General features: G+C 38.2%; 1 protein-coding gene across 1 annotated transcript in view; it reads right to left on the reverse strand.

Moving 5' to 3' along the window:
• Window positions 1-26,574, reverse strand: part of B3GAT2 (beta-1,3-glucuronyltransferase 2) — a 94,346-nt gene that overhangs the window by 35,597 nt on the left and 32,175 nt on the right. The gene's annotated exons all lie outside the window — the stretch shown is intronic.

Here is a 26,574-nt window from a genome sequence, read left to right on the forward strand (position 1 = left end):
GGGCAGAGAGAGGAGACAGAGAATCCCAAGAAGGCTTTGTGCTGTCAGCGCAGGGCCTGATGCCAGGGCTCAAACTCACAAACCATAAGATTGTGACCTTAGCTGAAATCAAGAGTCAGATGCTTAACCGACTGAGCCACCCAGGCGCTCCAGATCTTTAATCTTTCTCAGCAATGTTTTCACGATTTAATTTTTGAATCAATAGCAACATTTAATGCTTTTGTGTCCTAGGTCTTCTCCATATGGAGAAAAAAATCCAGAAAATTTACTAAAATCTTCACAGAAATATAGCCCTCTCCCCAACTCACCCCACCTTCAAATTCCTGTTCCCTCACACACTGCAGGAAATATAAACATTTCTATTTTTTGTTTTATATATCAAACATGCCAAATATACAAAGAAATCAAATTAAATGTAACCTGTGTTTTTCTTCAATTGATACAATGGCTCTCTATTTATTGTAAAGGCACTAAAAATAGTACTGTTCGTTTTTGATATTTCCTTAAAGTGTTTATGATTTTTCAGCCCCTAAACTGCTCTTGCCCAGAGCAGTAAATTTTCAAATATGCTAAACATTGGTAAAAAGACCCCATCTCAGACTTGTGTGTCTTCTTGAAAATGGATAGGTTGAGGGGTCCCTGGATGGCTCAGTTGGTTAAGCATCCAACTTCAGCTCAGGTCATGATCTCACAGTTTGTGAGTTTAAGCCCAGCATTGGGCTCTGTGCTGACAGCTCAGAGCCTGGAGCCTGCTTCAGATTCTGTGTTTCTCTCTCTCTCTGCCCACCCCCACTTGTACTCTCTCAGAAATAAATGTTTAAAAATTAAAAAAAAAGAAAAGAAAATGCATAGGTTATGCCCTGCATACATCAGATGCCAAAAAATTCTTAAGTGTGTAAGCACTTAACTGAAATGTGGGCCACGTGTAATGAGTTAAGCAGTGTGTGCCTGAGCAGGGCAAGGGACAAAGCTCACAATCAGGAGAGGAGGAGAGACAATAAAAGAGAAGTCAAAACTGTTTTCAAAATAGGAAGAGGGTGCCTGGGTGGCTCAGTTAGTTAAGTGTCTGATTCTCAATATCAGCTCAGGTCATGATCCCAGGGTTGTAAGATCAAGTCCCCCCATCAGGCTCTGCACTGAGTGTGGAGCCCGCTTGGGATTCTCTCTCTCCCTCTGCTCCTCTCCCCTTCTCTCTCTCTCAAATAAAAATAAAATAAGAAGACAGAAATCACCATTAAAGAGAATAAACCATAACTGTGAGACCACCAGTAAGGGGATTAAACATGACCCCAGTGCATTTTATGGCAGGCTTTTCACTTCCACTGGGCCATGGAAGACATGTAAGATTTGGCCCATAGACTGAGGAATAGCCTCAGGTTCCAAGTAATGAGATGAACCAAAGAAGCAAAACTTCACATTTCTGTGCCAGTTTCTTGCTAGAAAATGAAGGTTTACCTTAGCACATTCCAAGCTAACACTTACCTCTGTTTGATTTTTTTTTTTTTTTAAGAGAACAGGGTGTTAAAAGGTGAAAGAGTGACTATTTGAATGCAGGTGAAAAGGCAGGATTATATTGCCAAGTATGCTAAATTTAAAAAAAGTTTTGTCATTTGAGTATAATACTTTGGAAAGATCCAGATGCCCTTGCCACGTGTGCACTGTTCTGAGAGTCAACATGAAATGCTTCATCAGACACGCAGCCCCCCGGCACACCACCATTGTGCTACATAGAGTGTGCCAGACATTTCAAAGGAAAATAGCACAGCTATTTACAGAACTTCCTCATTTCACCCCTGGGATCTATCCTTTGTTCCGTGTCCTTTTCACTAAATCTATGCTCTTGAAGGATTCCTTGGCAGCCACCTTCTTTTCTGGGGGGGGGGGGGGGGATGTAACAATGATTATTAAAAGCAAAAGCACTTTTTTAAGAAAATTTTTTAATATTTATTTATTTGTGAGTGACACAGAGACAGAGACAGACTGAGAGGCACAGAGCATGAGCAGGGGGAGGGGCAGAGAGAGAGAGGGAGACACAGAATCTGAAGCAGGTTCAGGCTCTGAACTCTCAGCACAGAGCCCGATATGGGGCTCAAACTCACTAACTGCACAGAGCCTGATGCGGGGCTTGAACTCAAAAACTACAAGATCATGATCTGAGCCTAAGTCAGACACCCAACCGACTGAGCTACCCAGGCGCCCCAAAAGCACTTTTGTAGAACTAAAATATTCTCAGCGTTTAAAAGCTTTGTTACCTCCTTAACACAAAATAGTGGTTACATAACAGACACATCTTCAAGTGCCTGGTATGAGCTCCAACCTAAAACAGAGGACTACAGCATTAAGATATTAAGATATCAATTAGATATTAAGATAAAGAGAAAGCAATTCATATATTTATAACCGTTGCATTATGACAAATAGGTCTGGTCCCCAAAACATTCTCTTCCTATTTATTTAATACCAAAGTCATAATCTGTCATTTATTCCTCCCACTATGACCCCAATTAAACAGGACTTACAGAGCAATGCTAGCCAGCCAAAATTATGGGCAGAGTAATTTCCATGGACCCAATGGCTACAAAGGACACAAAAGACACATCTGGTGCATCTTCACACTCTTCCAGGCTAAATGCCATTTAAACTATCCCAGGGCAGCTGGTGCTTGTTTACCTTTATCTTCTCCAGAAAAGGAGGGAGGCAGGTAAATATAGCCCACGCCTGTGTCTGGTGACCCTCACCAACAATCTGCTGGTGGTTTTTAGCCAACTATTTTTTCTGCAGCTTTAAGCTGCATCCTTTTGGTCCCACCTTTGGGGTATGGCTGACAGTCAGCTACAGGGACTGGAACACTTCAGAAGATCACACGTAGGTGATCATCAAAATGCCCTCAGAGTAAAACAGAAAAGTTAAACAAATGCCTTTAGCTTCCTTTAAGACATACCACTGAGGTGAAATCTTGTTTTATTTTGTCCAAAGGGAAGTGAATAAAGTTCTTGATCTTCTTAAATTTAAAACACTATAGGCAACCTCAAGGAGTAGAATTACAATAAAGAACGTTACATGCTGTATCCTGCTTTTTTAACTAACAATTTCAATGAGAGAGAAAAACACGCGGAATTGTGGCAGGATCCAATGAACTAAAGACACAAAGGAAAGAGCAGAAAAAATGTAAGGAAAGAATACAGAAATAATGACCTGGAGCCAAGGTCACTGTCCATAAACATCTGACATTTTCCAACAGAGAAACTACATTATATAATCCAAAATACCCATAAATTTCCTTTGTAACAACTTCGAAAATTAATGTCCTATCTGTACTTTCTCTTTCTTGCATCTGCCCCTGATGACTTCAGCAATCATTTCCCAACTAACTGATACTTGGCTCGATGCTATTCATTCCACAGTATCCCTCACATAACTTTATATTGCCTTGGATCTTTTTTTTGCCTATTTTGATTTCTGAAAACCCCTATTTCCACAGCATGAACTTTTGAGGTGCATAAGCTAATTACTTAATGTATATGAGAATTCTAGAAAGCATAAGTAAGTGTTCCTAATGTTACATTATAAACCCATCTCGTATGTCACTGGGTTAAAGAACAAATCTAGGGGCGCCTGGGTGGCGCAGTCGGTTAAGCGTCCGACTTCAGCCAGGTCACGATCTCGCGGTCCGTGAGTTCGAGCCCCGCGTCAGGCTCTGGGCTGATGGCTCAGAGCCTGGAGCCTGTTTCCGATTCTGTGTCTCCCTCTCTCTCTGCCCCTCCCCCATTCATGCTCTGTCTCTCTCTGTCCCCCCCAAAAAAATAGACGTTGAAAAAAAAAATTTTTTTTAAAAAAAGAACAAATCTAACATTTCTTTCATACTTGCTGTATTTTTTCACTAAACACCTATCACATAATGTATGTCCAGTGCTGTGCTAGGCCCTGAGCAAGGATTACAAGGTCCTTGCCTACCAAGCCAACAATCCAGAAGAGAAAATGATACATTGAATTCAATGATACATTGAATTGCAAAATTACTTAATTTCTATGCTGATGAAGGCTGTAAAGGAAGTGTACAGTGTGACAGGAGCAGGCTGCAGACGATCTGACATGATCTGGGAGCTGCTATAGTTTCCTTGAGGACATCAGCATGAGCTAAGCCTAAAGCCTGAAGCATTAACCACAGTGGAAAGGAATACCAAAAATGTTCCAAGCAGAAGGGAATTCGGGTACATGGGCCCCTGAGAAGAAAGTTCCACTGCATTCCTTAATTTAAAAAAAAAAAAAAAGGTAGGGGTGCCTGGGTGGCTGAGTCGGTTAAGCATCCGACCTCAGATCAGGTCATGATCTCACGGCTCGGGGGTTCAAGCCCTGCGTAAGGCTCTGTGCTGACAGCTCAGAGCCTGGAGCCTCCTTCAGATTCTGTGTCTCCCTCTTTCTCTGTCCCTCTGCTGCTTGTGCCTGATGTCTAAAATAAACATCAAAAAAAATTTTTTTTAATGAATAAAAAGATCTTTTGGGGATGGTGGATGAAAGGAGTCAAATTTCTCACCGTTGGAGAAAGAATTTACAGCCAAGCAGAAGAGAAGGCTAGAATGATCCACTTGGTTATGGATTAGAGCTGGGGACATCAATATGAACTCATGTTTAATTGAACATTGAGATGGTTATACAGATACAGATATATGTATACACACGGGTTAGTACCAGACACACATTTTCTTGCTTTATCAACTGACAGGGCCCAGAAACAATGACACTCCAGTAACAATGAGCCCACCTGGTGCCCAGGTCTTGGCTTCTAATACTATACTTTAATAAAAGGAACCAGAGGTACTTGGAGAAGTAGCTGATTCTAGGTCTGGGGAAGAAAATATTCAAGACATATCCCATGGTATCTTTAGAGCCAAAAAGTAAGGAAGTTCCCCCAAACAAAAATAAATAAAAAGCTGTACACTGATGGGTACATGTAAAAGGCACAGTCAACTGAAAATGTTCTAATTGGTCAAAGCTGAAAACAATGTGAGCAACAAAATTAAGGAATAATGGATTACACCCTAAAGTGTAAATACTAAATACTAATATCACTTGAATTATGCAAATAATTGAATTAATAAGTTAATGGGCAATAGATAAATCTCCCATTCAGAAGCATTCCAAAAATTTTTGTCAATAACCCTCCCAGGAGATGGAACAAAACTCCCCACTCCTGTATGTGCTGCACACAGGAACTTCCTCCCAAAAGAACAGCCTGGAAGAATGGTTGGAGTGGGGAACACGCTTTACAATAAAGAGGTCTGATGAAACCTACCTCAGCTGAACGATCAAGGTTAACAACAACACTGATAAATTATGTATTTTTATGATGTACTGAATGGGACTTTACATGTGTGGTCTTTTCTAATACCATTCTCCAATAAAAGGAAACAGGGTTCCTTGGAGAAATGGCTGATTCTAGGAGTGGGGCAGAACATACACAAGGTGATCCTGAGCATCTGGGAGCACCAGAACATAAGGAAGTGTTCAAAAACAAAAACTTCAAGCAAACCCACATTGATGGAGGTATGTCAAAAGGACATAGCCAACTGAAAAAGCTCCCAATGGCCAGAACAAAAACACCTTGTGTTATAAAATAATGTTGATTCTCTGTACCCTTGACTTGATGTTATCAAAGTAGCACTTTCCCCCTGTGGTCTTCTTCCCAAAACCCCATAACTCCATAATCTAATCATGGAAAAAAAAAAATCAGTCAAATGCCAATAGAGGAGCATGCTATAATACACCTAGCCAGTGCTCCTCAAAACTGTCAAGATCATCAATAACAAGGAAAATCTGAGCAACTGTCATAATCAAGAAGAACCTAGAAAGACAGGACAACTAAATGTAATGTGGTATCTAGGATGGGACCCTAAAACAGAAAAAGGCCGCGAGACAAAAATCAAGGACATTTAAATAAAGAATATACTTTAGTTAATACTGTTTCATTAGTTGTAATACTTGTACTATATTAATGTAGAATGTTAATAAAAGAGGAAACTGGGTATGTAGTATAGGGGAACTTTCTAGTACCTCCTCAGTTTTTCTATAAATCAAAAACAGTTCTGGTTTTTTTTGGAGAAAGAAGGAAGATGAGGGAGTGGGAGCATTCTGAGCTCACCATCTCCCAGGGACAAGCCAAGGCAACAACTACATATACCACAGCTCACTCTGAAAATGACCTGAAGACTGAGAGAACAGACCTTCCACACCTTAAGTCATGAGAAGGCCACACTGAATAGCAGAGGAGGAGCAGATATGCAGCTGAGAACCAACCCACCAGCATGGCTACCCACGAGCAGGAGGGAGCAGCGAAGGGATTGAGCCCCACACCAGGGATGCCTGGCCCTGAGGACCTGCACTGGGAAGATAAGTCATCATACAGCCTGGCTTTAAAATTCAGCAGGGTTCAGAGTGCCTGGGTGGTTCAGTCAGTTAAGTGTCTGACTTTGGCTTAAATCATGATCTCATGGTTCATGAGTTCAAGCCCAGCTGACAGCTCAGAGTCTGGAGACTGCTTCAGATTCTGTGTCTTCCTTTCTCTACCCTTCCCCTGCTCATGCTGTCTCTTTCTCTCGCTCTCTCAAAAATAAATAAACATTGAAAAAATTTTGAAAATCAGTAGGGCTGAACTCCCAGAGAGACAGAGGAGCTAAAGGAAACCAAGTCTCTGCCTTAAAGAGCCAGCAGACTGTATCACCCAAGAAGGGTCCGAGCACAGAAGTAGAAGTTTGAGAAGCACCTGGGTTACGCATGAAGGAGATTTACTAATTTTAGTATCTGTGTCACACAGGTGGGCATCTGCAGGAACTTTCTTCAGCCCACATAACCCAGTGCTTGTGGGAGCCAGTCCTGACATTACCTGCCATGCTAGCATCATTTGCCCTGCCCTGGCACTCCCCTTCAGACACGCCTCACCCAATCTGCCTACCCAGGCAGGCACCCCTCAAAGCGGCTCCCACCCCACCCCACCACACTCAGCAAGCACCCTCAGATGGGACCAGTGTCTTCCCAAAGCAACTACTGCCCAGAATGGGGAATAGCTAACCCCACTCAACAGCATACACACAGTACTTGCAACTGGGCCTCTCAGCAAGCTGTGCTGAAGGAAAGTAGTGCCCACCAGTGCACCCACAGCAGTTGTGGCTGATCACTACAGACAGCAAAGGCCAAGGGCTCTGCCACCCACCAGTGTACCTCCAGATGCTGCAGCAGGACTTCAGGGGACATGTAGGGGATAGGCAGTACCCACCAGTACACCTGCAACAGTCGACAGCTCAGACACACCAGAAGGCTGCAAGCAGCCCACACAAGGGACACCACTGCAGCATCTGGTTCTGGTAACCAGGGGTACTGCTCTACAAGGTACCACAGGATGCCTTCTACATGAGGCTACCACTTTCAAGACCAGGAATTTAGCTAACCTACCTAATACACGCAAACAAACACAGAGAGTCAGACAAAATGAGGAGACAGAGAATATGTTCCAAATCAAAGATGAAGACAAACCACAAAAAAAGCTAAGCTAAATGAAGAAAAGCAATCTACCTGATAAGAGTTCAAATAATAGTCATAAGGATACTAGACTTGAAAGGAAAATGGATGAAATTAGTGAGAATTTCAAAAAAGAGAAAAAAAATTTTTTATTTTTTATTAATTCTTTAAAATTTTATTTTCTATTTTTTAAAATTCACATCCAAATTAGTTAGCATATAGTGAAACAATGATTTTAGGAGTAGATTCCTTAATGCCCCTTACCCATTTAGCCCATCCCCCTTCTCACAACCCCTCCAGTAACCCTCAGTTTGTTCTCCATACTTATGAGTCTCTTCTGTTTTGTCCCCTCCCTGTTTTTATATCATTTTTGTTTCCCTTCCTTATGTTCATCTGTTTTGTCTCTTAAAGTCCTCATATGAGTGAAGTCATATGATTTTGGTCTTTCTCTGACTAATTTCACTTAGCATAATACCCTCCAGTTCCATCCATGTAGTTGCAAATGGCAAGATTTCATTCTTTTTGATTGCCAAGTCCATATACATACACACACACACACACCACATTTTCTTTATCCATTCATCCATCGATGGATATTTGGGCTCTTTCCATACTTTGGCTATTGTTGATAGTGCTGCTATAAACATGGGGTGCATGTGTCCCTTTGAAACAAAACACCTGTATCCCATGGATAAATGCCTAGTAGTGCAATTTCTGGGTCATAGGGTAGTTCTATTTTTAATTTTTTGAGGAACCTCCACACTGTTTTCCAGAGTGGCTGCACCAGCTTGCATTCCCACCAACAATGCAAAAGAGATCCTCTTTTTCTGCATCCTTGCCAACATCTGTTGTTGCCTGAGTTAATGTTAGCCATTCTGACAGGTGTGAGGTGGTATCTCATTGTGGTTTTGATTTGTATTTCCCTGATGATGAGTGATGTTGAGCATTTTTTCATGTGTCCATTGGCCGTCTGGAGGTCTTCTTTGGAGAAGTGTCTATTCCTGTCTTTTGCCCATTTCTTCACTGGATTATTTGTTTTTTGGGTGTTGAGTTGGATAAGTTCTTTACAGATTTTGGATACTATTTAAATTTTTTTTTTCAACGTTTATTTATTTTTGGGACAGAGAGAGACAGAGCATGAACGGGCGAGGGGCAGAGAGAGAGGGAGACACAGAATTGGAAACAGGCTCCAGGCTCTGAGCCATCAGCCCAGAGCCCGACGCGGGGCTCGAACTCACGGACCGCGAGATCGTGACCTGGCTGAAGTCGGACGCTTAACCGACTGCGCCACCCAGGCGCCCCTAACTCTTTATTTGATATGTCATTTGCAAATATCCCCTCCCATTCTGTCGGTTGCCTTTTAGTTTTGTTGAATGTTTCCTTTGCTGTGCAGAAGCTTTTTATTTTGATGAGGTCCCAATAATTCATTTTTGCTTTTGTTTCCCTTGCCTCCAGAGCCGTGTTGACTAAGAGGTTGCTGCGAGCAAGATCAAAGAGGTTTTTGCCGGCTTTATCCTCGAGGATTTTGATGGCTTCCTGTCTTACATTGAGGTCTTTCATCCATTTTGAGTTTATTTTTGTGTATGGTGTAAGAAAGTGGCCCAGGTTCATTCTTCTGCATGTCGCTGTCCACTTTTCCCAGCACCACTTGCTAAAGAGACTGTCTTTATTCCATTGGATATTCTTTCCTGCTTTGTCAAAGATTAGTTGGTCATACGTTTGTGGGTCCATTTCTGGGTTCTCTATTCTGTCCCATTGATCTGAGTGTCTGTTCTTGGGCCAGTACCACACTGTCTTGATGATTACAGCTTTGTAGTACAGCTTGAAATCTGGGATTGTGATGCCTCCTGCTTTGGTTTTCTTTTTCAAAATTGCTTGGCTATTCGGGGTCTTTTCTGGTCCCATACAAATTTTAGGATTATTTGTTCTAGCTCTGTGAAGAATGCTGGTGTTACTTTGATAGGGATTGCATTGGATATGTAGATTGCTTTGGGTAGTATCGACATTTTAACAATATTTGTTCTTCCTATCCAGGAGCATGGAATCTTTTTCCATTTTGTTTGTGTCTTCTTCAATTTCTTTCATCAGCTTTCTATGGTTTTCAGTGTATAGATTTTTCACCTCTTTGCTTAGATTTATTCCTAGGTATTTTATGGTTTTTTGTGCAACTGTAAATGGGATCAATTCCTTGATTTCATTGTTGGTGTATAGGAATGCAACTGATTTCTGTAAATTGATTTATATCCTGCAACTTTGCTGAATTCATGAATCAATTCTAGCAGTTTTTTGGTAGAATCTTTTGGGTTTTCCATATAGATAATCATGTCATCTACGAAGAGTGAAAGTTTGACCCCCCCCCCCCCCCTCCGCCGGCCACTTTGGATGCCTTTTATTTCTTTGTGTTGTCTGCAGAGGCTAAGACTTCCAATACTATGGTGAATAACCGTGGCGAGAGTGGACATCCCTGTCTTGTTCCTGACTTTAGGGGGAAAGCTCTCAGTTTTTCCCCATTGAGGATGATATTAACATTGGGTCGTTCATATACGGCTTTTATGATCTCGAGGTATGATGCTTCTATCCCTACTTTCTTGAGGGTTTTTGTCAAGAAAGGATGCTGTATTTTGTCAAATGCTTTCTCTGCATCTATTGAGAGGATCATATGGTTCTTGTCCTTTCTTTTATTGATGTGATGAATCACGTTGTTTTGTGGATATTGAACCAGCCCTGCATCCCAGGTATAAATCCCACTTGGTTGTGTGAATAATTTTTTTAAAGTACTGTTGGGTCCGGTTGGCTAATATCTTGTTGAGGATTTTTGCATCCATGTTCATCAGGGAAATTGGTCTATAGTTCTACTTTTAGCGTGGCCTCTGCCTGGTTTTGGAATCAAGGTAATGCTGGCTTCATAGAGTTTGGAAGTTTTCCTTCCATTTCTATTTTTTTGGAACAATTTTAAGAGAATAGGTATTAACTCTTCCTTAAATGTTTGGTAGAATACCCCTGGAAAGCCATCTGGCCCTGGACTCTTGTTTTTTGGCAGATTTTTGATTACTAATTAGATTTCCTTAGAGAAAAAATATTTTTCAAAAGTCAGAGTTTAAGAATATATTTACTGAAATAAAAAATACACTAGAGGGAATAAACTTCGGGATTAGAGAGTGAAGAAAAATGGATCAGTAATCTGGAAGATAGGGTAGTGAAAAGCAACAAAGCTAAAGAGGAAAAAAAATTTTTTTTCAAATGAGGATGGGTCAAGGGACATCTAGGACAGTATCAAACATAGTAACATTTGCATTCATATGAAGAAAAGGATAGAATTTGGAAGAAATTTGTTTGAAGAAATAATAACTAAAAACTTCCTAATCTCAGGAAGGAAATAGACATCCAGGTCCAAGAAGCACAGAGAGCCAGAACCAAACAAGATGAACCCAAGGAGGTCCACACCAAAACACATAATAACTAAAACAGGAAAAAGTAATGATAAAGAGAGATTCTAAAAAGTAGCAAGAGAAAAGCAAACAGTTACATATAAGGGAAAGCCCATAAGACTATCAGCTGATTTTTCAGCAGAAACTTTGCAGGTCAGAAGAGAGTGGCAGGATATATTCAAAGTGCTGAAGAGAAAAAAACCAACACCTAAGAATATTCTATATCTTGCAAGGTTATCATTAAGAACTGAAGGAGAGATGGTTTCCCAAACAAAAGTTTAAAAACTTCATCATCACTGAACTGGCCTTACAAGAAATGTTAAAGGGACGTCTTGAAATGGGAAAGAAAAGACTGTAACTAAAAGAAAATTACAAAAGGAAGAAAATTGCTATAGAGAACAAACTGAGGGTTACCAGTGGGGAAGTTGTGAGGGAGGATGGGTGAAATAGGTGATGGGGATTAAGTAGTGCACTTGTCATGATGAGCACTGGGGGTTGTGTGAAATTATTGAATTACTGTATTATACACGTGAAACTAATATAACACTGTTAACTCAAATTAATATAAAAACTTTTTAAAAAGAAACAAAATTAACTGGTAAAAGCAAACACACAGAAGGTCACTTATAAAACTACTATTAAAGTTAAAACATGAAAGTACTATCAATTATATCTACAAAAAAATTGTCAATGGCTACACTTACAAAAAGACAAAATATGGCATCCCATACACAAAATGAGGAGAGAAGAATGAACATGTAAAACTTTTAAGAATGTGTTCAAAAAGTTATATACAAACCTCATGGTAACCAAAAATCAAAACCTTATAAAAGACACATAAAAATAAAGAAAAAGAATTCAGGTTTAACACTAAAAAAGTCATCAATCACAAGGAAAGAGAACAGGAGAAGAAGAAAGGAAAAGAGAATTACCAAAAGAAAAAAAAGAAGAGTAAAAAATGGGGTACCTGGGTGGCTCAGTTGGTTAAGCATCTGACACTTGATTTCAGCTCAGGTCATGATCTCATGGTTCATAGGATCAGGCTCTGGACTGACAGTGTGGAACCTGCTTGGGATCCTCTCTCTCCCCCTCTCTCTGCCCCCTCCCCTGCTCATGCTGTCTGCCTGTCTGTCTCTATCTCTCTCTCAAAACAAACATTTCAAAAAGAAATGAAAAGAAAAACGAAAACAAAACGGCAATAAATACATATCTATCAACACTTACTATAAAGTAAACAGACTAAATGCCACAATCCAAAGATGGGTGACTGAATGGATAACAAAACAGGACGTCTCTCTACATGCTGCCTACAAGTGACTCACTTTAAATCTAAACATACTTTAAATCTAAACATACATACAGACTGAAAGCAAAAAAAAAAAAAAAACAAAAAGGAAAAAGGCCATCCATGTAAATGGAAACAAAAATAATAATAATCTGAGGTAGCAATGCTTTATCAAATGTACTTTAAAACAAAGCTGTAACATTCTCAACAATAGCCAAATTATGGAAAGAGCCTAAATGTCCATCAACTGATGAATGGATAAAGAAATTGTGGTTTATATACACAATGGAGTACTACGTGGTAATGAGAAAGAATGAAATATGGGCTTTTGTAGCAACATGGATAGAACGGGAGAGTGTTATGCTAAGTGAAATAAGTCATACAGAGAAGGACAGTTTCCGTATGTTTTCACTCCCATGTGGATCCTGAGAAACTTAACAGAAGACCGTGGGGGAGGGGAAGAAAAAAAAGTGGTTAGAGAGGGAGGGAGCCAAAGCATAAGAGACTCCTAAAAACTGAGAACTGAGGATTTATGGGGGGTGGGAGGGAGGGGGGGGTGGGTGGGTGATGGGTATTGAGGGCATCTGTTGGGATGAGCACTGGGTGTTGTATGGAAACCAATTTGACAATAAATTTCATAATAAAAAAAAGAAAGAAAAAAAAAACATTCTATCCAAAAAGAGCAGAATATACATTCTTATTAAGTGCACATGTAACATTCTTCAGGATAGACCACACGTTAGGCCACAAAACAAGTCTCAATAAATTTAAGAAGACTGAAATTACATTATGCATCTCTTCCAACCACAATGGTATAAAATCAGAAATTAATTATAATAAAAGAACTAGAAGAAACATAAATGGGGAGGCTAAATAACATGATACTAAACAACCAATGGCTCAACAAAGAAATCATAGAGAAACATAAAAAATACCTGGGACAAGTGGAAATGGAAACACATAACTTCTAAATCTTTGGGACATAGCAAAAGCAGTTCTAAGAGAAAATTTACAGCAATGCAGGCCTATGTTAAAAAAAAAAACAAAATCTTAAATAAGCAATCTAAACTTACCACTAAAAGGAGCTCAAAAAAGAACAGAGCCAAGTTGGTAGAAGGAAAGAAATAATAAAGATCAGAGAAGAAATAAATGGGGATTAAAAAAATAGAAAAGATCAATGAAAGGTCCCAGTCGGTTAAGCATCCGACTTTGGCTTAGGTCACCATATCATGGTTCATGAGTTTGAGCTCCACGTCGGGCTCTGTGCTGACAGCTAGAGTCTGGAGCCTGCGTCGGATTCTGTGTCTCCCTCTCTCTCTCTGCCCTATTCCATTCACGCTCTGCCTCTCCCCCCTCTCTCAAAAATAAATAAACATTTAAAAAAAAAGATCAATGAAACTAAGAGGTAGGTCTTTGAAAACATAAAATTGATAAACCTTTAGTCAGACTCAGGGGAAAAAAAGACTCAAATGAAATCACAAATGAAAGAAAATAAACACATTCCAAATACACGAAAGAAACACAAGGAATTATGAGATTACTACAAAAATTATATGCCAACAAATTAAACAACCTAGAAGTAATGGATAAATTTCTAGACAAACACAATAATCTATGATAATCCATAATCAGGAAGAAATAGAAAATCTGAACAGACCAATTACTAGTAACAAAATTGAATCAATAAACTCCCAATAAACACAAGTCCAAGACCCGATAACTTCACAAGTGAATGCAACCAAAGACTGAAGATGACTTAATAACTATCCTTCTTAATTATTCCAGAAAATAGAAGAGGAAAGAATGCTTCCAAATTCATTCTATGAGATCAGCATTACCCAGATACAAAAACCAGAAAAAGATACTACAAAAAAAGAAAATTATAGACCAGTATCTCTGATAAACTTAGATGGAAAAATCATCAACAAAATGTTAACTAACCAAATACATTCAAAATGGGAGGCCTAGGTGGCTCCGACGGTTAAGCATCTGACTTCGGCTCAGGTCATGATCTGCCAGTTCATGAGTTCAAGCCCTGCATCGGACTCTGTGCTGACAGCTCAGAGCCTGGAGCCTGTTTCAGATTCTGTGTCTTCCTCCCTCTCTCTCTCTCTCTCTCTCTCTCTCTCTCTCTGTCCCTCCCCGACTTGCACTCTGCTCTCTCTCTCTCAAAAAAAAATAAACATTTAAAAAGTACATTAAAGGTATCATTCATCACAATCAAGTGAGATTTATTGGAGGATGCAAAGAGGTGTCAATATATGCAGACTGGTAAACATGATACACCACATTAATGAAAAATCATACAGATGCAGAAAAACCATTTGACAAAACTCAGCATCTCTTCATGACAAAAATTCTCAACAAAGTGGGTATAGAAGATACATACTTCAACATCATAAAGACCACACCTTACAAACCCACAGCTCACATCAGACTCAAGGGTGAAAAGGTGAAAGCTTTTCCTCTAAGATTAGGAACAAGGTAAGAATTCCCATCTCCACTTTATTCAATATAGTGCTGAAGTCCTAATCACAGCAATCAGATGAAATAAAAGGAATCTGAACTGGTAAGAATAAGTAAAACCATCATTATTTGTGGATAACATGATACTATATATAGAAAATCCTGAAGACCTCATTAAAAAAAACTGTTAGAATGAATAAATGAATTCCTTAAAGTTTCAGGATACAAAAATCAATAAATGGAAATCTGTTGCATTTCTATACAGCAATAACAAAGTAGCAGTAAAAGAAATTAACAAAACCATACCATTCACAATTACATCAACAAGAATAAAATACCTAGGAATAAACTTAACCAAAGAGGTAAAAGACCATACTCTGAAAACTATGATATTGTTGAAAGAAATAAAAGATGACATAAACAAATGGAAAGATGTACCATGTTCATGGACTGGAAGAATTGTTAAAATGTCCATATGACCCAAACAAACTACAGATTCGATGAGATCCCCATTAAGACAACAATAGTAGGGGTGCCTGGGTGGCTCAGTTGGTTAAGCACCAACTTCAGTTCAGGCCATGGTCTTGTGGTTCATGGGTTCGAGTCCTGCATTGGGCTCTGTGCTGACAGCTCAGATCCTGGAGTCTGCTTTGGATGCTGTGTCTCCCTTTCTCTCTCTGCCCCTCCCCCACTTATGCTCTGTCTCTCTCTGGCTCTCAAAAATAAATGAATGTTAAAAAATGTTTTAAAAAATAGTATTTTTCACAGAACTAGAAAAATTAATCCTAGAATCTGTATGGAACCACAAAAGACCCCAAACAGTCAAAGCAATCTTAAGAAAGAACAAAGTTGGAGGTATCATAAGCCCAGATTTCAAACTATGCTACAAAATTACAGTAATCAAAACAGTATGGTACTAGCAAAAAAAAAAAAAAAAACCAACCAAACAAACAAAACAGACACACTGATCAATGGAATACAATAAAGGGCCCAGAAATAAACTCATATTTATACTGTCAATCTATGACAAAGGAAGCAAGAATATAGAATGGGGAAAAGACAGTCTCTTCAACAGATGGTGCTGGGAAAACTGGACAGTTACATGGAAAGGAATAAAAGTAGACCAATTTTTTACACCATAAATAAAAATAGTCAATATGGATTAAAGACCTAAATGTGAGACTTGAAAACATAAAACTGCTAAAAGAAAAAGCAGGTGGTAATCTAGTGGACATCACCCTTGTAACATTTTTCTGGCTATGTCTACCCAAGTGAGGAAATCAAAAACAAATATAAACAGTGAGGACTATATCAAACTAAAAAGCTTTTGCACAGTGAAGGAAACCATAGACAAGATGAAAAGGCAACTAGTGAATGGGAGAATATATTTGCAAATGATATATCCAATAGGGGGTTAATATCTAAGATATATAAAGAACTCCTACAATACCAAAAATAAACTGAACAATCTCATTTAAAAATGAGCAGAGGATCTGAATTGATATTTTTCCAAAGTCAACACAGATGGGAGACACATGAAAAGATGCTCAACATCACTAATCATCAGGGAAATGCAAATCAAAACCACAATGAGATATCACCTCACACTCATCAGAAGGGCTAGTATCAAAAAGACAAGAAATAAGTTTTGGTGAGGACATGGAGAAAAGGAACCCTTGTGCATGGTCAGTGGGAATGCAAACTGGTGTAGCCACTGTGGAAAATAGCACAGATGTTCCTCAAAAAACTAAAAATAGAAGTACCACACAATCCAGTAATTCCACTTCTATATTTACTTGAAAAAAATTAAAAAGACTAATTAGGAAAGATATATACACCTCTATATTTACTGCAGCATTAATTACAATAGTCAAGATATGGAAGCAACTTAAGTGTCCATCAAGACATGAATTAAGAAGATGTGGTATATATACACAATGGAATATCACCCAGTGGGAAAAAAGAAATCTTGTCATTTCTTGCCATCCAATATGGAAGGACCTATCAGGTGATATCTAAGTGTAGTAAGTCAAATAAAGACAAATACTTTAGGATTTCACTTATATGTATACTCTAAGAACCACTCAACCAAATAAAAAACACAGACTCATAAATACAGAGAAAAAAATGGTAGGTTCTAGAGGGCAAGGGAGTAGGGAGATGGGTGATATAGGTGAAGGGGATTAAGATACAAACTTCCAGTTATAAAGTAAATAAGTCACAGAAATGAAAAATACAGCATAGGGAATATAGCCAATAATACTGTATCAACACTGAACTGTAACAGATGGAACTACACTTATCATGGTGAGCATTTTATGTTTAAAGTTTTTGAATCACTATGCTGAACACCTGAAACTGATCTGTCAACTATAGTTCAATTAAAATTAAAAATAAACAAAACTGATCTAAGAACAAAGTCTATTTAAAAAAATGTTTTTCAAAAGTTTTTAAGGTAATCATTCCTTTCCATCCACCCCTGTCAGATATGGTGCAGACTTACTCTGTAGCCTGGGATCAATTTTTCTCTCATTTTTTTTGTACTCTTATTTATTGTGCAGATCAGGGTAGCATGTGGCCAAATGTGGTCCTGCAGGAAAATTTGGTTTGGCTTGCACAGAGATTTTGTGTTTTAAACTGAGACATGTTCAAATCCAAATATTTCTGGCCTCTCTAAAAATTTGGCAAACTGGGCTAGAATTACATATGCCAACAGTGGCACCAAGGGGCTATGTCCCTTCAGCAGTGCCAGCCCTCCCCGGTTGTCCATAGTCCCTGCCCCCCACCATGCCATCGCCTCCTCAATGCTGAGTGTCTCAGGGTCAATCACCATTATTACCAGTTGATTCTGTCACAGGAGATATTCTTATCTCGAAAGTGGGAAACAAAAACATGCCAAATGGTCCATACCTTTTAAGAAATAGGGAGGCAACACTGTTGTATGGAAATAAGAAATGTTTCTATATATTTAATATGTAAAGTATGTATATAAAAGACACCATTAGAAATATAGGTACCACAAGAAATACATGAAACAGGAACATAATTAAAAACCTTAATATATGAAAGCAAATCAGGTTGTAGTTTCAGCTCTTTAAGCTTTAATACAAATTAAGTAACTGCTTTCACATGGCCAGCTTAAGTATACTACGTGCTTGAAAGCATATGAATTCATGAATCGGTATGGACTGTCTGGGAGTAGCTAGCTTGGGCTCTGCTTATTACAAAGCTACAATAGTCATTGGGTGCTTGGGTAGTTCAGTCAGTTAACCGTCTGACTCTTGATTTTGGCTCAGGTCCTGATTTCAGTTTTGTTGAGTTCAAGCCCCATGTCAGACTCTGTGCTGGCAGCATGGAGCCTACTTAGGGTTCTCTCTCTTTCTCTCTGCCCCACCCCCACTCACACGGTCTCTCTCTCAAAAAATGTAAATAAACATTAAAAAAAATAAAGCTACACTAATCAAGACAATGTGATATTAGTGCAAAGACAGACATGGAGATAAATGAAAGAGATCAGAGTTCAGAAGGAGTTCTTACCACACATGGCTAGCTTTTTTTTTTTTTTTTTACTTAGATGTCAAGGCAATTCAATGGAGGAGATGACACTTTTTTTTTTTTTTAAACACATAATGCTTGAAGAATTGGGCATCTATGCTGAAAGAAAGAAAAGAAAAAAGAAAAGAAAAAAGGAGGAAGGAAGACAAGAAAGCAAAGCAAGCAAGCAGGAGGGAGTGAAGAACTTCAATCCCCATGTCTCACAAATTCATAAAAATTAACTCAGGGGCACCTGGGTGGCTCAGTGGGTTAAGCATCGGACTTCAGCTTAGGTCATGATCTCGCAGTTCATGAGTTCAAGCTCTGCATCAGCCTCTGTGCTGACAGCTCAGGGCCTGGAGCCTGCTTCAGATTCTGTGTCTCTGTCTCCCTCTCTCCCTGCCCCTCCCCCACTCACACTCAGTCTCTCTCAAAAATAAACATTAAAAAAATTTTTTAGTTAAATCAAAAATTGAAACATGAACCTATATACAAAATCTAAATTTATACAACTTGTAGAACAAAATACAAGAGAAAAATCTTTGAAGTCTTAAGGTAGGTAAAGATTCCTCAGGTAATACCTACAAATATGAGCTTTAAGTTCAGTTTCTCAATTTTTTAAGTCAAAATTAAAATTGTCTAGTCTCTCAAAAGATAATGTTAATTTTTTTTAAAGCAAGTCACAGACTGGAAGAAAATATCCCAGTACATACACCTGACAAAAAAACTTAGATTCAGAATATGCAGAATTCTTACAGCTCAATAAAAAAGCCCAAGGGATGAATAGCATTAACCACTATTAACATTAAATGATTAAAAAATGGGTCAAAAGATTTGAACAGACATTTCATCAAAGAAAAATGAATGACCAATTAGCACATGAAAAGATGTTCTATATCATCAGTCATTAAAAATAAAATCAGCAAATTAAAGCCAGCAATTAAAGTCACAATAAGATTTTTAAAAAATCACAATAAGATACCATTATACACCCACCAGGATAGCTAAAATTAAAAGCTGACAATACCAAGTGATGATAAATATGTACAGTAACTGGGCTTCTTATACATTCCTGGTGGGAGGATAAAATGGTATGACCATTTTGGAAACCAATTTGGCAGTTTCTTACAAAGTTAAAAAAATATACTTATCATATGACCCTGCAATTGCATTTCTAGGTATTTACCTAAAGAAAGGAAATTATATGTCCATATAAAAACCTGCACCTAGGGTGCCTGGGTGGCTCAGTTGGTTAAGCCTCTGATTCTTGATTTTAGCTCAAATCATGATCTCAAAGTTCATGAGTTTGAGCCCCACATTGGGTTCTCTGTCAGCCCGGAGCCCACTTCAGATCCTCTGCCCCCCTCCCTCTCTTCCCTCTCTTCCAAAAAGAGCACATGTGTGCGCTCTCTCTCAAAATAAATAAACTTAAAAAAAAATCATGCACCTGAATGTTCACAGTAGCTTCATTCATAACAGCAATAAGCTTGAAACAGCCCAAACATACATCAACTTGTAAACAGATAAACAATTTGTGATATATCCATTCCATACATTACTACTCAGCAACAAAAAGTAATGAACTAGGTCAGTTAAGCATCCAACTCTGCTCTAGTTTGCTGAGAACTATGACTACGTGAAAAGTTCCAATTCCTTCATTTAATTTCTCCATATGAAAACTAGCTACTGATCTCCCATTATTCTTGGGGAGAACAGTTGTGGTGGTGGGGGAAGGTTGTTAAAGTTCTGGGATTTTTTTTAAGTTTATATATTAATTTTGAGAGAGAGTAGGTGAGCAGGGAGGGGCAGAGAGAGAGGGACATAGAGAATCCCAAGTAAGCTCTGCACCATCAGCACGGAGCCCAATATGGGGCTCAGTCTCACAAGCCAAGATCATAACCTTAACCGAAACACACACACACACACACACACACACACACACACACACACACACACACACACAATTATTCTTTTAAGTTTTGAGAAAAACACATATTCCCATTTCTTTCCCAGGCAATAAGATGTAACCTCTATTTTCACAGAAGTGGGAAATAATAAAATACTCTTTGCTTTATTACTCTTCAACCCTGTCATCTTGTCTCCTTTTCCATTTAAGATCCTTCTACCTCAAGGTTTCTTTCCTAGTATTTAATTAATATCTAACATTACTTCAAAAAAAAAGAATTTAAAGCTATTTATAGAGATCACACATAAAAGAAAATTAAAGAGGTGAATGATAATCAATAGCTTTCCTATATACCAGTGAATATCATGGAAACTGGCATTATCACACCAAGAGCAAATATGGAAATGTTAGGCATAAACTTACTGAGAATAATTCAGGAACCATATGAAGAACATTAAAAAAAACTTTATTAGGGAACAGAAATGATGTGAATGAATGCAGAGAATGACCGTGGCAGGTAATGTTGGCTGCCTACTCAAAATCTACTCTCTTCTTCCTTGATGGCTGAGCTTCAGTTTGGTTCAGATGGTGACCAGCTGACATGACTGCAAAGATGGTGACCTTCTCCCATGCCAGGGATATATTCTCACTTGTCAGCAGTTAGTTTGAGTACTGGAAGTTCTGGTCATCAGAGGACCTGTGCTTAGCTGCTTCTGGGAGAGGTTCCCTCACTCCTAAGGGCCTCCTAAGTTTCCTTTTCACCTCAGCACATAGCCATCTTTAGATGTGATGGTGGGAAATGTAGCAGTCATTTTGCAACCAGGAGAAGGACAGCCTGAAGATGAAACTGACACCGTGGAGGCATCTGGGTGGCTGTCAGTTGAGCGTCCAACTCTCAGTTTTGGCTCAGATCATGATCCCAGGGTAATGGGATTGAGTCCCGTGTCAGGCTCTGTGCTGAGAGTAGAGCCTGCTTGGGTTTCTCTCTCTCCCTCTCTCTCTCTCCCTCTGCCCCCCTTCTCTCTCTCCCTCCCTCCCTCTCTCTCTCAAAAAACAAAACAAAACAAAACAAAACAAAACAAAACAAAACAAAACCCCTGACATTCTGAGGATGGCAGCGAGGACCTAGATGGGAAAGATTCTAGACCCTTGATGACATCGCAGAGTTGCTAAGTCAGACAACCCTGAAACCTACTTTATATCTGGACTTCCTGATATGAGAATGTGGCTCCCTGTTCACTACAGCCTGTCCTCTTCCTAGGCTCACTGGAAGAATCCATGTCTCAATATTCCTTACAGTTAGGATAGAGTCATAAGGCAGATTTTGGACTGTGGAACATACACAGAACTCATGTAAGTCAGATCCAAGTCTGGTCCTTAGAAACAACCTGTGTGGATGAATTCTACCAGACATTTAAAGAAGAGTTAATACCTGTTCTCCTCAAACTATTCCAAAAAAATAGAGGAAGGAAGAAAGATATGAGGCCAGCATTACCATGATATCAAAATTGGACAAGTCAATTAAAAAAAAAAAAACTACAAACATTCCTGATGAACACAGATGCAAAATCCAAGAAAAAATATTGGCAAATGGCATTCAACAATACATAATTCACCACAATCCAGTGAGATTTATACTAAGGATGGAAGGATTATTCAATACTCACAAAATCAACATATTCACCACATTAACACAATGAAAGATAAAATTTTTATGATCATCTCAATAGAAGTAGAAACACTATTTGACAAAATTCAGCATCTGTTCATGATAAAAACTCTCAACAAAGTGGGTTTAGAGGGAACATATGTTCAACATACTAAAGGCCATACATGAAAAACCCAATACTAACATCATACTCAATGGTGAAAACTAAAAGGTTTTCCTCTAAGATTAGGAACAAGACAAAGATGTTCATTCTTACCACTGTTATTCAACATAGAACTGGAAGCTGTAACTACAGCAATCAGGAAAAAATGCATTGAAAATAGTAAAGAAGGCACTGAAAATAAAAAAAAAAGGCACCTGGGTGGCTCAGTCTGTTAAGTATCCAGACTCTTTGTTTTGGCTCAGGTCATGATCTCATAGTTTGTGAGTTCAAGCCCTGCATTGGGCTCCACACTGACAGTGCAGAGCCTGCTTGGAATTCTCTCTCTTCCTCTCTCTCTATGCCTCCCCTGCTCATGCTCAAGAAAGAAAAAGAGGTAAAGAGAGAGAGAGAGAAGGAGAGAGTGTTTGCAGACGACATGATAGTATGTATAAACAACTCTAAAGACTCTACCAAAAAACGATCAGAATAAATTCAGTAAAGTTACAGGATATAAAATTAATACACAGAAATCTGTTGTGCTTCTATATATTAATAATGAAGAAGCAGAAAGAGAAATTAAAAAAACACTTCCACTTAAAATTGCACCAAAAATAGTAAAATAACTAGAAATAAATGTAACCAAGGAGATAAAAGACCTATACTATGAAAACTATAAAACGTCAATGAAAGATATTGAAAAGGACACAAAGAGAAAGATATTCCATGCTTATGGACTGGAAGAATATTGTTGAAATATTTGTACTAACCATAGTAACCTGCAGATTCAATGCAATCCCTATCAAGATTACCAATAGTATTTTTCACAGAACTAGAACAAACAGCACTAAAATTTGTATGGGACCACCAAAAACCATGAATAGCCAAAATAATCTTAGAAAGACCAAAGTTGCTATCACAATCCCATATTTCAAACTATACTACAAAGCTTTAGTATTCAAAACAATGTGGTAATGGCACAAAAACACACACATAAATCAATGGAACAGAGTGCACACCCTAGAAACAAACCTATACGTATCTATGTGGTCAATTAATCTACGACAAAGGAGGCAAGAATATACAATGTGGAATAGACAGTCTCTGCAACAAATGATGTTGGGAAAACTGGACAGCTACATGTAAAATAATGAAACTAAACCACTTTCTTAACACTGTATGCAAAAACAAATTCAAAATGGATTATAGATTTAAATGTGAAACTTGAAACCATAAAACTGCTAAAAGAAAACATAAGCAGTAATCTCTTTGACATCATCCTTAGCAACATTTGTCTAAATAGGCCTTTTTAGGCAAGGGAAACAAAAGCAAAAATAAACTATTTGGAACTACACCAAAATAAAAAGCTTCTGATCAGCAAGGAAACCATCAACAAAACAAAAAGGCAACCTAGTGAATGGGAGAAGGTATTTGCAAATGATATATCCAGTAAGGGGATGATACCCAAAGTATATAAAGAACTCATACAATTCAACACCAAAAAAAAACCCCAAACAATCCAATTAAAAAATGGTCAAAAGACCTGAATATTTTTCCAAAGAAGACATACAGATGGGAAACAGACACATGAAAAAATGCTCAATATCACTAATCACTGGGGAGATGCAAATCAAAATCACAATGAGATACCACTTCATATTTGTCAGAATGGCTAGTATCAAAAAGACAAAAATAACAAATGTTGGTGAGCATATGGAGAAAAGGGAGCCCTTATGCAGTGTTGGTAGGAATGTAAATTAGTACAGCCACGTGGAAAACAGTATGAAGGTTACTCAAAAACTTAAAAATAGAGATACCATATATAATCCAGTAATTCCATTATGGGGTATTCCAAAGAAAATGAAAAGACTAATTTGAAAAGATAATATGCAGCCTTATGTGTACTGCAGTTTGATTTCCAAAAGCCAAGATGTGGAAGCAATCCAAGTATCCATCAATAGATGAGTGGATAAAAATGTGGTATATACATACAATGGATTATTACTTGGTAAGATTTCATTCTTTCTTATGGCCATTTGTGGCAACATGGATGAACCTAGAAGGTACAGCGTTACGTGAAATAAGTCAGACTGGGAAAGACAAATGTCATATGATTTCACTTATATGTGAAATCTAGAAAATAAAAAGCAGAACAGATCCATAAATACAGAAAAGTAATGGTTTCAATAGAGGAAGGGTGTGGGGAGATGGGTAAGATTCATGAAGGGGAGTGGGAGATACAGGCTTCCAATTATGGAATGAATAGACCATGGGGATAGAAGAACAGCATAGGGAATACAGCCAATGGTATTGTAACAGCATTGTATGGTGACAGATGGTAAACACATTTGTGATGAGCATAGAAAAATGTGCAGACTTATCAACCACTATGTTGTACACCTGAAACTAAAGTAACATTGCGTGTCTACCATATTTCAGTAAAAATAAAAATTAAAAAAAAAAAAAAGGAGCTGGAAACTGTATTGCCTTAGTATGCAACAACTCTTAAAAACAGGCAATTGACTAGCCCTTTTCCCTTACTAAAGTGACTTAAAAGAAGCTATGTGTTCTTTCCCAAATGTACAAGACTGATCTAAGTAGCAGGAGACCAACCAATTTCTAAGGAGAAAACCACAGAAAAGGTTTTCTGTGTTCATTTCATTTCATGATGACATCTTATATTTAGAATATGTTCTGAAGAGCAGGGGACTTTTGCCTTTTAAATATATTTTAACATTCTTTCTTAAAAAAAAAAAAAAAAAGAAGCCACGTGTTACAGTTAGCGTAATGACAAGATGAAAGAACTGAGATGTCAAAATCACCAACTTTGTCCAGAAGAGTCACCAACCCCCAGCAAACTTTGTAGGGCCAATCAACAAGCTTCTACTCTATCATGCTTAACAGATGTTGGGCTCTGCCTGCTGCAGCAGCCAGTATTATTCTGCTAGTAAAGTGAGATTATATGCTTATTGCTTAAGCCAATTTTTTACTGTTTAGGTTGGGGTTTTGTAACTTGTACCTGAAAGCTTCTTGTTTGTTACACATGCCATGTTCTTGGACCAGACGTCTCAAAAGTATGCAGGAATCTTCATATTCGTGCCTAAAGTAAAGATCCCTGACAATAGCTTTCTTAGCCATAACTATTATAGGCTGTCAGTTTGGTTCAGTGTTATAAAATCTTTAGCTGCATAATCAGGGAGAAGTATGGTATGGATTTAAGAAGATAAATCTAAGGCATCTAACGAACACATGTGCCTGAATGAAGGAGGGTCAGGAGCACCAGGGACATATTCCCCAGGGAGTAAGCCCTAGGAGCTGGATACTGGTCATATATGTGCAAGATTCACATTTACAGGGACCTAATTCACAAGAAAGTGGGAACTTTCCACTTTGGCAGTCTTTGACTCAATAGTCCCTTTGAGCAGCAGAACTGGACTTTTAATTTTTTCGTCAGTTGATAATGCATTAGAGTGCTACGGTGACTGAAGTAACCTCATGGCAAATTCTATGAGCATTTATGAGAGTTCCAATTTGAAAAAATAAAGTTTCATAGTAAGAAGTAATAGATAAGAAATGTACACAACAATAAACATAGGTCTTTAAATCATGGTACAACATGGAGAAATACAAAAAAAATATACTTCACAATGTCATTTATATACACTAAAGTACTGCACACAAAACGCTCCACATTTCACATGGATACACACAAATGAAACAACCCACAGCATACGTGTTAGAATAGATGCCTGATTATAAGAGTAAAAGAAATAAACAGAACAAGGAAGAAAACTTGCAATGATGGCAACAGCAGGTTAGGACTGGTAAGTATGATTAACTCTATCTCTGTACCTGAAATCTAAGAGAAAGAAAAATACATTTTCAGGATTTCCTGGTGGAAAATATACTCAGAAAGTGACAAATGAATAAAAGACGAACAGGGAGAGAAATGTCTAAAATTACAGAAAGAATTAAACACTCCCATGAAATAATAAAAGAAAATTTGATAGAGCTTTTCCTAAGAGTAGTAAGTAGACTCTGTAGCCTCGGAAAAAGGTTTACAAAGTTATCATGACCAAACTTTAATCAAAAATAAAGATTTGGGTGCCTCACTGGCTCGGTAGAGCATGCGACTCTTTATCTCAGGGTCATGAGTTCCAGCCCCATGATGGGTATACGGATTACTTAAAAATAAAATTCACCTCCCCCAAAATAAACATATAAGTGAACCTTGAAAAAAAACCTTACTAAGAAAGCCCAATCCTTTCTCTCTTTCTCATACCCATACGCAAGCACATGGATGCACACGTGTGCGCATGCACGTGCGTGCGCACACACACACACACACAATGTGGAGGCTGTTTACTCAGTACATGAAATAGCATGGTTTATTTAAATAAAGTTTGTTTACACATTAAGCTCTTAACTTGGGAGAACGGTATCAAAGGCAAAATGAACAAAGAAACAAGAACCAACTATACAGTACTTACAACAAAGTTTAAATATGAGAACAGAGATAGGATAAAAGTAGAAGAATACAAAAAGGTATATCCTGCAACCAGTAAGCATGTGAAAGTTACTGCAGGTATATTAATAACAAAGTAGTTTTCAAGATAAACAGATTATCAGAGACAA

The sequence above is a fragment of the Prionailurus bengalensis genome, chromosome B2 (assembly GCF_016509475.1).
Source record: "Prionailurus bengalensis isolate Pbe53 chromosome B2, Fcat_Pben_1.1_paternal_pri, whole genome shotgun sequence".
Taxonomy (NCBI): Eukaryota; Metazoa; Chordata; class Mammalia; order Carnivora; family Felidae; genus Prionailurus; species Prionailurus bengalensis.